This window comes from Budorcas taxicolor, chromosome 21, assembly GCF_023091745.1.
Source record: "Budorcas taxicolor isolate Tak-1 chromosome 21, Takin1.1, whole genome shotgun sequence".
NCBI lineage: Eukaryota > Metazoa > Chordata > Mammalia > Artiodactyla > Bovidae > Budorcas > Budorcas taxicolor.
In genome coordinates, this window is record NC_068930.1 from 53975757 (window position 1) to 53988062 (window position 12306).

General features: G+C 41.3%; 1 pseudogene; it reads left to right on the forward strand.

Moving 5' to 3' along the window:
• LOC128066487 (RAB7A-interacting MON1-CCZ1 complex subunit 1-like) overlaps positions 1-12087 on the forward strand; it is a 103232-nt pseudogene extending 91145 nt beyond the window's left edge.
• Positions 12088-12306: the final 219 nt, after the last annotated feature.

Consider the following 12306-nt stretch of genomic DNA (forward strand, 5'->3'; position numbering starts at 1 on the left):
ATCAAGACTGAGTCCACTCTGGGGGATGTTAGCTTCAATTTTCATATTGTAATTGTTTACTAGTGTGTATTAACAGATGTAAAGCTTTTACGAACTCATTACATCTCTTAAAAATAAAACACTGTAGGCACTTGAACCCAGATTGTGATCTTTCAACACGAAGAAAAAGAAAAAAAAAAAAAATAAGGGCCACTATTTCTTCGAGAATTGTCTAAGTCAAATCTGGAATAGAAAATGCACAAGATGATGCTAAAGTATTTTATGTACAAGAAATATAGGAAACTATACAAAATTATCAAGACTGTGAGATGGTCTGGGACCTGGACTCTCTCCATGAGGGTCAAACTGGATAAACCTCTCCTCACACAACAGAATACAAATGAACTATAAAGGACTGAAAATAACTGTACACAAGTGCACCTGGGGCAATTCTGAACAAAAAGGCCACATGCCAACCATCATTTTGTGATGTGTGGAGCAAAAGCAGGCTTCTGTGCATGATCCCTGATCACAGGACCACCAAAACGGTGGACAGACCACCCAAGCTATACCTCCCGCCCAATCCACTGATCCACTCCTGGCATTCCTCTCTTTAAGGAACTAGCTAGCCTCCCAAGAACAAAGCTTCTTGTTTTTATTTTCCCATGCTGCAGCACGGATCTAAAAATGTCCTGCCTGAAGTCCTTGCTGGCCTCTTACCATTGTCTATTGAATTAAAAAGTTCAAGGACCTAGGTCAGTAACATGTTTCGTGACCACTAAGGGATGCCCTTGGAGCTTCTGTTTATATTGCCCTTCGTTGGGAGGATCTAGGCATTTGAGGACTGCCAAATGCAGCTTTTTCACAGCTGACAAGTGGCCACCTAAACCTTTTGCCTCAATTTCACTTCATTTGGTGAGCCTGCCGTCAGGCCCCAGAACTCTCATTCAGGCACCACTTGTCCCTTCCTGTCTCATCACCTCTACTTCTTTTCCTGTCCTCTCCTTCCGAGAAAGAGGATGTGGGGCAGCTACAGCCTAGCTCCTCTCAGCTTATGATGCTAGGCTTCCTTGATTGACAACAGCTCACAATGGCAGGTGACGAGCAGAGGTGAGACAGGCTCACCTCATACTGTACAGATCTTGGCCCAGCGGCCTCTCCCTGACAGGAGATTAAAGAGTGACAGAGGTTCAACGCTCATATCAAGTAGTGGCTAAAGTCCAATCATCACAAAATTCTCATCCCCACCCTCCTCCTCCATCACCAAGAGAAGCTGTATCAGAAACAGGCTGAAGCAGTTGGACTTTTCTGTGTGAAATGGTTGGTTCCTGGCCTTTCAGGAAATTGGAAGTGCCTGCATAGGTACCCACAGAGGGGCAGTTTAACTGGTAATCTCTCTCTCTGACTCTCCCTCTTACTCTTCTTTGGTCTTCAAAGCTACATGCCTGTCCCTTGCATCTTGGACACTCCATACTGGGTCACCCTCTCCATGACCCCTAACATCGTTCTGTTTTGTGTCAGCAACTCTGAGGACGGGAATTCTACAATCTCCTTTGCCATCTCCCTCTTTGGTCTTGTTACTCTAGTCTCGAGGGCTCCCTCCATCCCCACCCCCAGGATCTCTAGTTGTCAGCCCTCTGATTTATATGTAAATATGGGAAATGCATAAGCAACCCACTCTAGTATTCTTGCCTGAGAAATCCCTTGGACAGAGGAGCCCGGCAGGTTACAGTCCAGGGGGTCACAAAAGAGTCAGACACGACTTTTAGCTACGAAACAACAATAACAAGACCCCCAATCTAAGAAACTCCTACTGTGTGTTTGTGTAGCCTCTCTTTCCAATTCTTCATAAGACTGGGAGGCAGAACTTGTCACAGATCTCTGCTTCCAGTGGCTAACTAGCCGTCAGCTCAGCAAGTCTCCTCCTCAGAAACCTGTTTACTCCCCTTTAACATGGCTTTCAGCCACTAGACCCACCCCTTCCTTACCCTTTTAAGTCAGAAATTCCCAAATCAGAGTTCCCAGTGCTGTCCTCAATCAGGTTTAAAATTAGTTCTCACTTTTGCTTCACAGAGCCTTTATCTGTTCCATAAACAGCTGACAGAAATGGGGCAAGTACTAGAGTACATGTCCCTTTCTCAATGGGAGAACAAGGAATCTATAAAGATAGGTTTGGCAGGTTCTTGGGAGAACCCCAACAAGTTCAGGGATGGGATTATCAGCTTTGGATTAAGGTTCTTTCTGACCTGACAGGACATCACAATTATTCTTGCCCGCGGTTGCACCTCAGGTGATAAGAATGGATACAAGGAAGGCCAGAGAACATGCAGAAGCCTAATGGCAACAAATCTGCATGACCAGATTTATCAAACAGGGGTGGCGCAGCCCCAGATCATGACCCACAACAGGGCTATGAAGACCACGTGAGCAAGGCTAGTATGAGCATTATATTACTTGCGTATCAGAGAGAGTGAAACTTGTATGGTGGACCCTGTAAAATATGATAAAGTCTGCTAAGTTACAAAGGAAAGAGATGAAAACCAGGCAGTCTTCATGAGCCAGGTGATAGGGACATTCAGGAAGTACACTGAGACAGACCCTCATTCTGCAGAAGACAGGCTGACATTGGCTATGCATTTTATCACCCAGTCTGCTCCTGACATCAGGAGAAAATTTTAAAAGCTTGAGTTTGGGCCCCAAACCTCATGTCAACCTTGGCAGAAGAGATCCCCAAGGTCTGTAATAACTGAGATTTGAGAGAGGAAGCTGATAAGAACAGGATAGGACATTTGTAAAGAAAACAAAGCTTTTGGTTTCTCTGATTCACCCATCACCTTGAGGGGACCCTAGAGGCCAAGAAGACCAAAAATACAGATGAGAAGCCTCCTGGGCCAAAATCAGTGCACCTTCTCTCAAAAGGAGGGGCACTAGGAAGAGAGAATGTCCCAAGTGCCCTCCTGTGAGAGGCCAGAAGGACAACACTAACTGGCTCCAGTTCCTCCCAAATTTTTCAGATTCCTACACATGGATGGATGGGCCTAAAGTGCCCTGCCTAACCCTACTCAATCCATCCTTATCTCCCCAGCAGAGCCTCGGGTCACTCTTGATGTGAAGAAGGAAGGAGAATGGAATTCCTTATGAACACTGGAACTGCCTGCTCTGTTCTGACTTGGCTGGCCGGCCACGTCTCCAGCTATGGCTGTATTGTGATGAGAGTTAATGGACAGACAAAGCTAAGGTGATTAATATTTCCTTTTAGCTAATATTTTTGCTCATTCATTTTTGTATATGTCAGAATGACTGTCCCCCACTTCAAAAGGAAGAGACTTACTAAATAAAATGGGAGCCTGTATTTTCTTAGAACAAGGTGAGATTCAACAGATGACAAACCAGAGCAGGGAATACACCTATTGGTGACCTCAAACAGCCTGCCTGCTGATCCCTAAGGTGTTTCCCAAGGACTTAAACAGGTAGACTTGGGGGATTGAGATATTTCTGTGCCAGGAAGGGTGAAACGTGTTTCCCTGATAGAAGATTAGAGGGATGGAGAGAAGATGGTGGAGTAGAAAGACATGAGATCACCTCTTCTTATGAAGACACAAAACCACAACTAAGTGCTTAAAAACCATTGGCAAAAAATGTTAAGCCTATCAAAAAAATATCCTATATCCAAAGACAAGTCTTAATATATCAAATCCTTTAGCCACAAACTGGAAGTAGGAAAAACCACTAGGCCATTCAGGTATGACCTAATCAAATCCCTTATGACCATACAGTGGAAGTGACAAATAGATTTAAGGGATTAGATCTGGTAGACAGAGAGCCTAAAGAACTGTGGATGGAGGTTTGTAAGGCAGTGACCAAATCCTTCCCCAAGAAAAAGAAATTCAACGAGGAAAAGTGGTTGTCTAAGAAGGCCTTACAAATAGTTGAGAAAAGAGAAGTGAAAGGCAAAGGAGAGAAGGAAAGATATACCCATCTGAATGCAGAGTTCCAAAGAATAGTTAGGACAGATAAGAAAGCCTTAAGTGAACAATGCAAAGAAATAGAAGAAACCAATAGAATGCGAAAGACTAGAGATCTCTTCAGGAAAATTAGAGATACCAGGGGAACATTTCATGCAAAGATATGCACAATAAAGGACAGAAATGGTATGGACCTAACAGAAGTAGAAGATATTAAGAAGAGGTGGCAAGAATACACAGACGAACTGAACAAAAAAGGTCTTCATGAGCCAGGTAACCACAATGGTGTGATCACTCACCTAGAGCCAGTATTCCTGGCATGTGAAGTCAAGTGGAACTTCAGTTAAGTTCAGTTCAGTTGCTCAGTCACGTCCGACTGTGACCCCATGAATTGCAGCACGCCAGGCCTCCCTGTCCATCACCAACTCCCGGAGTTCACCCAAACCCATGTCCATTGAGTCGGTGATGTCATCCAGCCTTCTCATTCTCTGTCGTCCCCTTCTCCTCCTGCCCCCAATCCCTCCCAGCATCAGAGTCCCTTAGGAACCATTACTACAAACAAAGCTAGTGGAGGTGATGGAATTCCAGGTGAGCTATTTCAAGTCCTAAAGGATGATGCTGTTAAAGTGTCACATTCAATATGCTTCAGGAGTATGTGAACCAAGAACTTCCAGATGTTCAAGCTGGATTTAGAAAAGGCAGAGGAACCAGGTATAACACTGCCAACATCCAGGACCAGATGGCTTCACAGGCAAATTCTATCAAATATTTAGAGAAGTGTTAGTACCTATCCTTCTGAAACTATTCCAAAAATTGCAGAGGAAGGAAGACTCCCAAACTCATTCTATGAGGTCACTATCACCTTAATACCAAAACCAGACAAAGATACCACAGAAAAAGAAAATATCAGGTCAATAATATCACTTATGAACACAGACACAAAAATACTCAACAAAATAATAGCAAATCAAATTTAACAATACACTTAAGGGATCAAATACCATGACCAAGTGAAACTTATCCCAATGTCTCTGATATTTTTCAATATCTGCAAATCAATCAGTGTGATACAACAAATTGAAGAATAAAAACTATATGATCATCTCCATAGGTGCAGAAAAAACTTTTGACAAAATCCAGTACCCATTTATGATAAAAACTCTCCAGAAAGGTAACACACCTCAACCGGAAAGTGAAAGTGAAAGTCACTCAGTCGTGTCCAACTGTTTGTGACTCCATGGACTATACAGTCCATCAAATTCTCCAGGACAAAATACTGGAGTGGGTAGCAGTTCCCATCTCCAGGCGATCTTCCCAACCCAGGGATAGAACCCAGGTCACCCACATTGCAGGTAGATTCTTTACCAGAGCCACAACGGAAGCTCAAGAATACTGGAGTGGGTGGCCTATCCTTTTTCTACCAGATCTTCCTGACCCAGGAATCAAACCAGGGTCTCCTGCATTGCAGGTGGATTCTTTACCAACTGAGTTATCAGGGAAGCCCTTTACCTCAACATAGTAAAACTCATATAAGACAAACCTACAACTAACATCATACTCAATGGGGAAAAACTGAAAACATTTCTTTTAAGGGGTACAACAAAATGTCCATTCCCTGGTCATAACAATCATAGAAGAAAAAGAACATAACTCCAAACTGGAGAAGAAGAAGTAAAACTGTCATTGTCTGCAGATAACATGATACTTTACATAAAAAATCCTATGGATGCTATCAGAAAACTACTAGAGTTCATCAATTAATTAGGTAGAGTTGCATAACAACATTAACACAGAGAAATCTCTTCTACACACTATGAATGAAAGATCATAAAGAGAAATTAAGGAAACAATCCCATTTACCATCACATCAAAAAGAACAAATTACTGGGGAAACAGTGGAAACAGTGTCAGACTTTATTTTTTTGGGCTCCAAAATCACTGCAGATGGTGACTGCAGCCATGAAATTAAAAGATGCTTACTCCTTGGAAGGAAAGTTATGACCAACCTAGATAGCATATTCAAAAGCAGAGACATTACTTTGCCAACTAAGGTCCGTCTAGTCAAGGCTATGGTTTTTCCAGTAGTCATATACGGATGTGAGAGTTGGACTGTGAAGAAGGCTGAGCGCCAAAGAATTGATACTTTTGAACTGTGGTGTTGGAGAAGACTGTTGAGAGTCCCTTGGACTGCAAGGAGATCCAACCAGTCCATCCTAAAGGAGGCCAGTCCTGGGTGTTCATTGGAAGGACTGATGCTAAAGCTGAAACTCCAGTACTTTGGCCACCTCATGCAAAGAGTTGACTCATTGGAAAAGACTCTGATGCTGGGAGGGGTTGGGGGCAGGAGGAGAAGGGGACGACCGAGGATGAGATGGCTGGATGGCATCACGGACTCGATGGATGTGAGTCTGAGGGAACTCCGGGTGTTGGTGATGGACAGGGAGGCCTGGCGTGCTGCGATTCATGGGGTCGCAAAAAGTCGGACACGACTGAGTAACTGAACTGAACTGAAACCTACCTAAGGAAGCAAAAGACCCATAGCCAGAAAACTATAACATACTGATAAAAGAAATAAAAAGTTACACAAACAAATGGAAAGACATACCATGTTCTTGTATTGGAAGAATAAATATTGTTAAAATGACTATACTACTCAAAGCTATCTACAGAATGAATGCAATCCCTGTGAAATTACTAAATGCATTTTTCACAGAAGTAGAAAACTTTAAAAACTTACAATTTAAAGTAAGTACATTTACAATTTACTTTAAGTGTAAATGTAAAGTAAGTACATTTCAAATGTAAAGTTAAAAACTTTACAATTTTTGTGGAAACACAAAAGACCCTGAAAAGCTAAAGCAATCTTGGGAAAAAAATCGGAGCTGGAGGAATCAGTCTTCTTGACTTCAGACTATATTACAAAGCTACATTCATCAAGAGAGTATGGTGCTCACACAAAAACAGAATTATGGATCGATGGAACAAGATAGAAAGTCCAGAGATAAACTCATGCACCTAAGGTCACCTAATGTGTGACAAAGGAGGTAAAAATATACAATGGAGAAAAGACCGTCTCTTCAATAAGTGTTGCTGGGGAACTGGAGAGCTACATGTAAAAAATGAAATTAGAATACTCCTTAACACTATACATGAAACTAAACTCAAAATGGATTGAACCTAAATGCAAGGCCAGACACTAAAACTTTTAGAGGAAAGCATAGAATACACTTTAACATAAACTGCAGCGAGATCTTTTTAAATCCATCCCCTGAAGTGATGAAAATACAAAAATAAACAACTAGGACCTAACAACAGCCCTCAGAATAGGAGAAAATATTTTCAAATGAAGCAACTGATGAGGGATTAATATAAAAATATACAAACAGCTTATGCAGCCCACTATAGAAAAATATCAAAAAATGAGCAAAAGGTCCAAAGAGATATTTCTCCAAAGATGCCCTACAGATGGCCAAAAAGTACATGAAAAGATGCTCAACATCATTAACTATTAGACAAATGCAAATCAAAACAACAAAGCATCTCCTCACATCCATCAGAAAGGCCATCATCAAAAAAATCTACAAATGATAAATGCTGGAGAAGATGTGAAGAAAAGGGAGCCCTCCCATACTGCTGATGGGAAATAAATTGGTAGAGCCTCTATGAAGAAGAGTTTGGAGATTCCTTAAAACACAAAATACAGAACTACCATATGATCCAGCAATCCTACGCCTGCACATATATCCAGTCACTAGTAAAGTTGCTCAGTCATGTCCAGCTCTTTGCGACCCCATGGACTGTAGCCTACCAAGCTCCTCTGTCCATGGGATTTGCCAGGCAATAGTACTGGAGTGGGTTGCCATTTCCTTCTCCAACATATATCCAGAGGGAACTATAATTCAAAAAGACACATGCACTCCAATGTTCACTGCAGCACTGTTTACATTAGGCAGGACATGGAAGCGACCTAAATGTCCATCAATAGAAAAATGGAAAAAGAAGGTGTGGTACATGTATACAATAGAATATTACTCCGTCGTAAAAAGAAAGAAATAATGTTATTTGCAGCCACATGAATGAACCTAGAGATGGTCATACTGAGTGAACTATGTCAGACAGAAAGACAAATATATGGTATCACTTAAAAAATGGTAAAAATGGGCTTATCTAAAACAGAAATAGAGTCACAGATATAGAAAACACATATATAATTACCAGCATACAAGAGGTAGAAGGGATAAACTGGGAGGTTGGAATTGACACATACAGACTACTACATACAAAATAGATAACTAATAAGGACCTACTGTGTAACACAGGGAAGTCTACTCAGTACTCTGTAATGGCCTATATGGGTAAAGAATCTAAAAAAAAATAGTGGATACATATATAACTGATTCATTTGGCTGTACACCTGAGAGTAACAACACTGTAAAACAACTATACTTCAGTAAAATTTTTAAAAAATTAAAATAATATGGGCCAAGAAAAGGTGAAAAAATACACTAACAACAGGTAGTATGTTAGTCACTCAGTCATGTCTGACTCTTTGTGACCCCATGGATTGTAGCCCACCAGGCTCCTCTGTACATGGAATTCTCCAGGCAAGAACACTGGAGTGGGTTGCCATTTCCTCCTCCAGGGGATCTTCCCAACCCAGGGACTGAACCCAGGTCTCCAGCATTGCAGGCAGACTCTTTACCAACTAAGTCACCCGGGAAGAGAAGTTGAAGAAACAATCCCATTTACCATCACATCAAGAAGAACAAAATAGGGGTGTGTCTGCCTGTTGTGGTCAAGGCCGCTACAGGTTCCAGTGTGGTAAGGCGAGTGGAGGAGCTTGGAGACCTGGCTCAGGCCCACATACAATAACTTAGCGACTCTGCTGGCGAAGATAATCCCTTTTTAATTCTGGCTTCTGCGCTTCTAGAAAAACTGAAACTTTTGTGTGAAGAAGACAAAGAATATTCAAATCCATTATATCAACAACTTTACAAACAGGCTATTTGGACATATTTTGTGGAGAACAAGCTAGTAGATGAAGATTTTCCTGAAGATACTGCACAAAAAGTGTTGATCAATTTTCTTTCAGAACCAGAAATTTTAAAGAAAATAATGTGCATCCAAAACATTGTGATTTCCCTGGGGATTAACTCCTGGAATGTATCCCTTGGAGATGAGGAGCTCTACCCTACATGTATTGTCATTCTCTGACCAAAAAGACAGAATGGCTCAGAAGAAAATCCAACTTGCTTAAAAAGTACCTTGTTGATAGAATCAGTTACTTGCTACAGATGTTGAATTTTCGGTGTCCCATCCAGTTAAATAAAGGTGTTTCTTTCCAAAACCTGCTGCTGCTACTGCTAAGTCACCTCAGTCCTGTCCGACTCTGTGTGACCCCACAGACGGCAGCCCACCAGGCTCTGCCATCCCTGGGATTCTCCAGGCAAGAACACTGGAGTGGGTTGCCATGTCCTTCTCCAATGCATGAAAGTGAAAAGTGAAAGTGAAGTCACTCAGTCGTGTCTGACTCTTGGCGATCCCATGGACTGCAGCCTACCAGGCTCCTCTGTCCATGGGATTTTCCAGGCAAGAGTACTGGAGTGGGTTGCCATTGCCTTCTCCTTCCAAGACCTAGACACAGCTAATTAACTGAGTGAAGGAATATATAGTGGCATTCATTTGCTGGCTATGATGTACAGTAGAGAAATGTGTTATTGGGGATTGAAGAATTGTGTAGATCAACAGCCTGAAAATCGTGAAATTATTAAATGCCATCACCGTCTTTCTCAGGAGGCAGGTCAGGTGGTCAGTCTGGTATTCTCATCTCTAAGAATTTTCCACAGTTTGTTGTGATCCACACAGTCAAAAGCTTTGGCATAGTTAATAAAGCAGAAGTAGATGGTTTTTGGAACTCTCTTGCTTTTTCAATGATCCAACAGATACTGGCAATTTGATCTCTGGTTTCTCTGCCTTTTCTAAATCCAGCTTGATCATCTGGAAGTTCATGGATCATGTACTGGTGAACCCTGGCTTGGAGAATTTTGAGTATTGCTTTACTAGCGTGTGAGATCAGTGCAATTTTGTGGTAGTTTGAGCATTCTTTGGCATTGCCTTCCTTTGAGATTGGAATGAAAACTGACCTTTTCCAGTCCTGTGGCTACTGCTGAGTTTTCTAAATGTGCTGGCATATTGAGTGCAGCACTTTCACAGACTCAGAAATCTGTATGCAGGTCAGGAAGCAACAGTTAGAACTGGCCATGGAACAATAGACTGGTTCCAAATCGGGAAATGAGTATGTCAAGGCTGTATACTGTCCCTCTACTTATTTAACTTATATGTAGAGTACATCATGAGAAACATTGGGCTGGATGAAGCACAAGCTGGAATCAAGATTGCCATGAGAAATATCAATAACCTCAGATATGCAGATGACACCACTCTTACGCAGAAAGTGAAGAACAACTAAAGACCCTTTTGATGAAAGTGAAAGAGGAGATTGAAAAGTTGGCTTAAAACTCAGCATTCAGAAAACTCAGATCATGGCATCTGGTCCCATCACTTCATGGGAAATAGATGGGGAAGCAATGGAAACAGTTACAGACTTTATTTTGGGGGGCTCCAAAAACACTACAGATGGTGACCGCAGCCATGTAATTAAAAGATGCTTGCTCCTTGGAAGAAAAGTTATGAGCAACCTAGACAGCTTATTAAAAAGCAGACACATTACTTTGACAAAAAACATACGTCTAGTGAATGGCACCCCACTCCAGTGCTCCTGCCTGGAAAATCCCATGGATGGAGGAGCCTGGTAGGCTGTAGTCCATGGGGTCGCTAAGAGTCAGACACGACTGAGCGACTTCACTTTCACTTTTCACTTTCATGCATTGGAGAAGGAAATGGCAACCCACTCCAGTGTTCTTGCCTGGAGAATCTCAGGGACGGGGGAGCCTGATGGGCTGCCGTCCTGGGTTTGCAGAGTCGGACACGACTGAAGCGACTTAGCAGCAGCAGCAGCAGCAGTGAAAGCTATGGTTTTTCCAGTAGTCACGTATGGATGTGAGAGTTGGACTTAAACAAAGCTGAGCACCGAAGAATTGATGGTTTTGAATTGTGCTGTTGGAGAAGACCCTTGAGAGTCCCTTGGATCGCAGTAACATCCAACCAGTCCATCTTAATCAATCCTGAATATTCATTGCAAGGACTTATGTTGAAGCTGAAACTCCAGTTATTTGGCCACCTGTTGCGAAGAACTGACTCATTTGAAAAGACCCTGATGCTGGGAAAGATTGAAGGCAGGAGGAGAAGGGGACACCAGAGGATGAGATGGTTGGATGGTATCACTGACTCTATGGACATGAGTTTGAGTAAACTCTGGGAGTTGGTGATGGACAGGGAGGCCTGGCGTGCTGCAGTCTATGAGGTCACAAAGAATCAGACACAACTGAGTGACTGAACTTAACTGAACCGTTTTTTATTATATATCCTTAAACTTGTGAAAGACTGCTTCTTTAATTAAAAAAAATTGCATTTATGTTATTCTAACTCAGTTTGAGCTACTGATACCCTATAACTAATATTAAGGAGGAATCCGTTTTATCTCTATAAAGATTTCTATTACTTTATATTTTTCTTATTTTGGTACAATACACATAACATAGAATTGAACATTTTAACTGTTTTTAGATCATTCTTTAGTTTCTCTATCTTGAAGTTTGCTGTGCTTCAGAGATTAAAATTATGTCAACTCTTTGCTTTGGATATATGCTATGGATATATTTAAAAATTGGTAAATAGAAAAATCGTGACTCAAATCCAGAATAGTATTTCCACAATAAGATAAATAATAAAAGATTTCACAAAAGAATTTTCATTTGTTTCACCACATACTACTAATTGCATTTAAAAATTTTAGTCTGTTATGCATTTTATAAAAATTTTACAGTGATTTTCATATTTGGTTTAAAGGAATATGCATGGCTTCTTAAATGAATAATGAAGATAAAACCAAGTTAGGTTCATCTGTCATTAGTCATATCTCCATGGCACATCTTTTCATACATTTTGAAATTTTTAACATTTTTTGTCTTTAATTGTAGGGGTGAGTCTTGAAGTTCGAAAGCCTAACTTGGCATCCTGCTGACAGTCTTTCTGTCTATCCCAGTTCCTACTGTCATCTTGGGATGACCTGTGTGATGGCTTGCCAATATCCTTGAGCTGTTTCGACTGGCTTCATCACATTCCAGGAACTTAACTATCATGGCCATACCACAGATATCACCATCCTAAGTTTCTCTTTCTGTAATCTTAAATTTCAAAAACTAATGAGATTCTCATCTTTCCAGCTTTTCACTTTCTCACT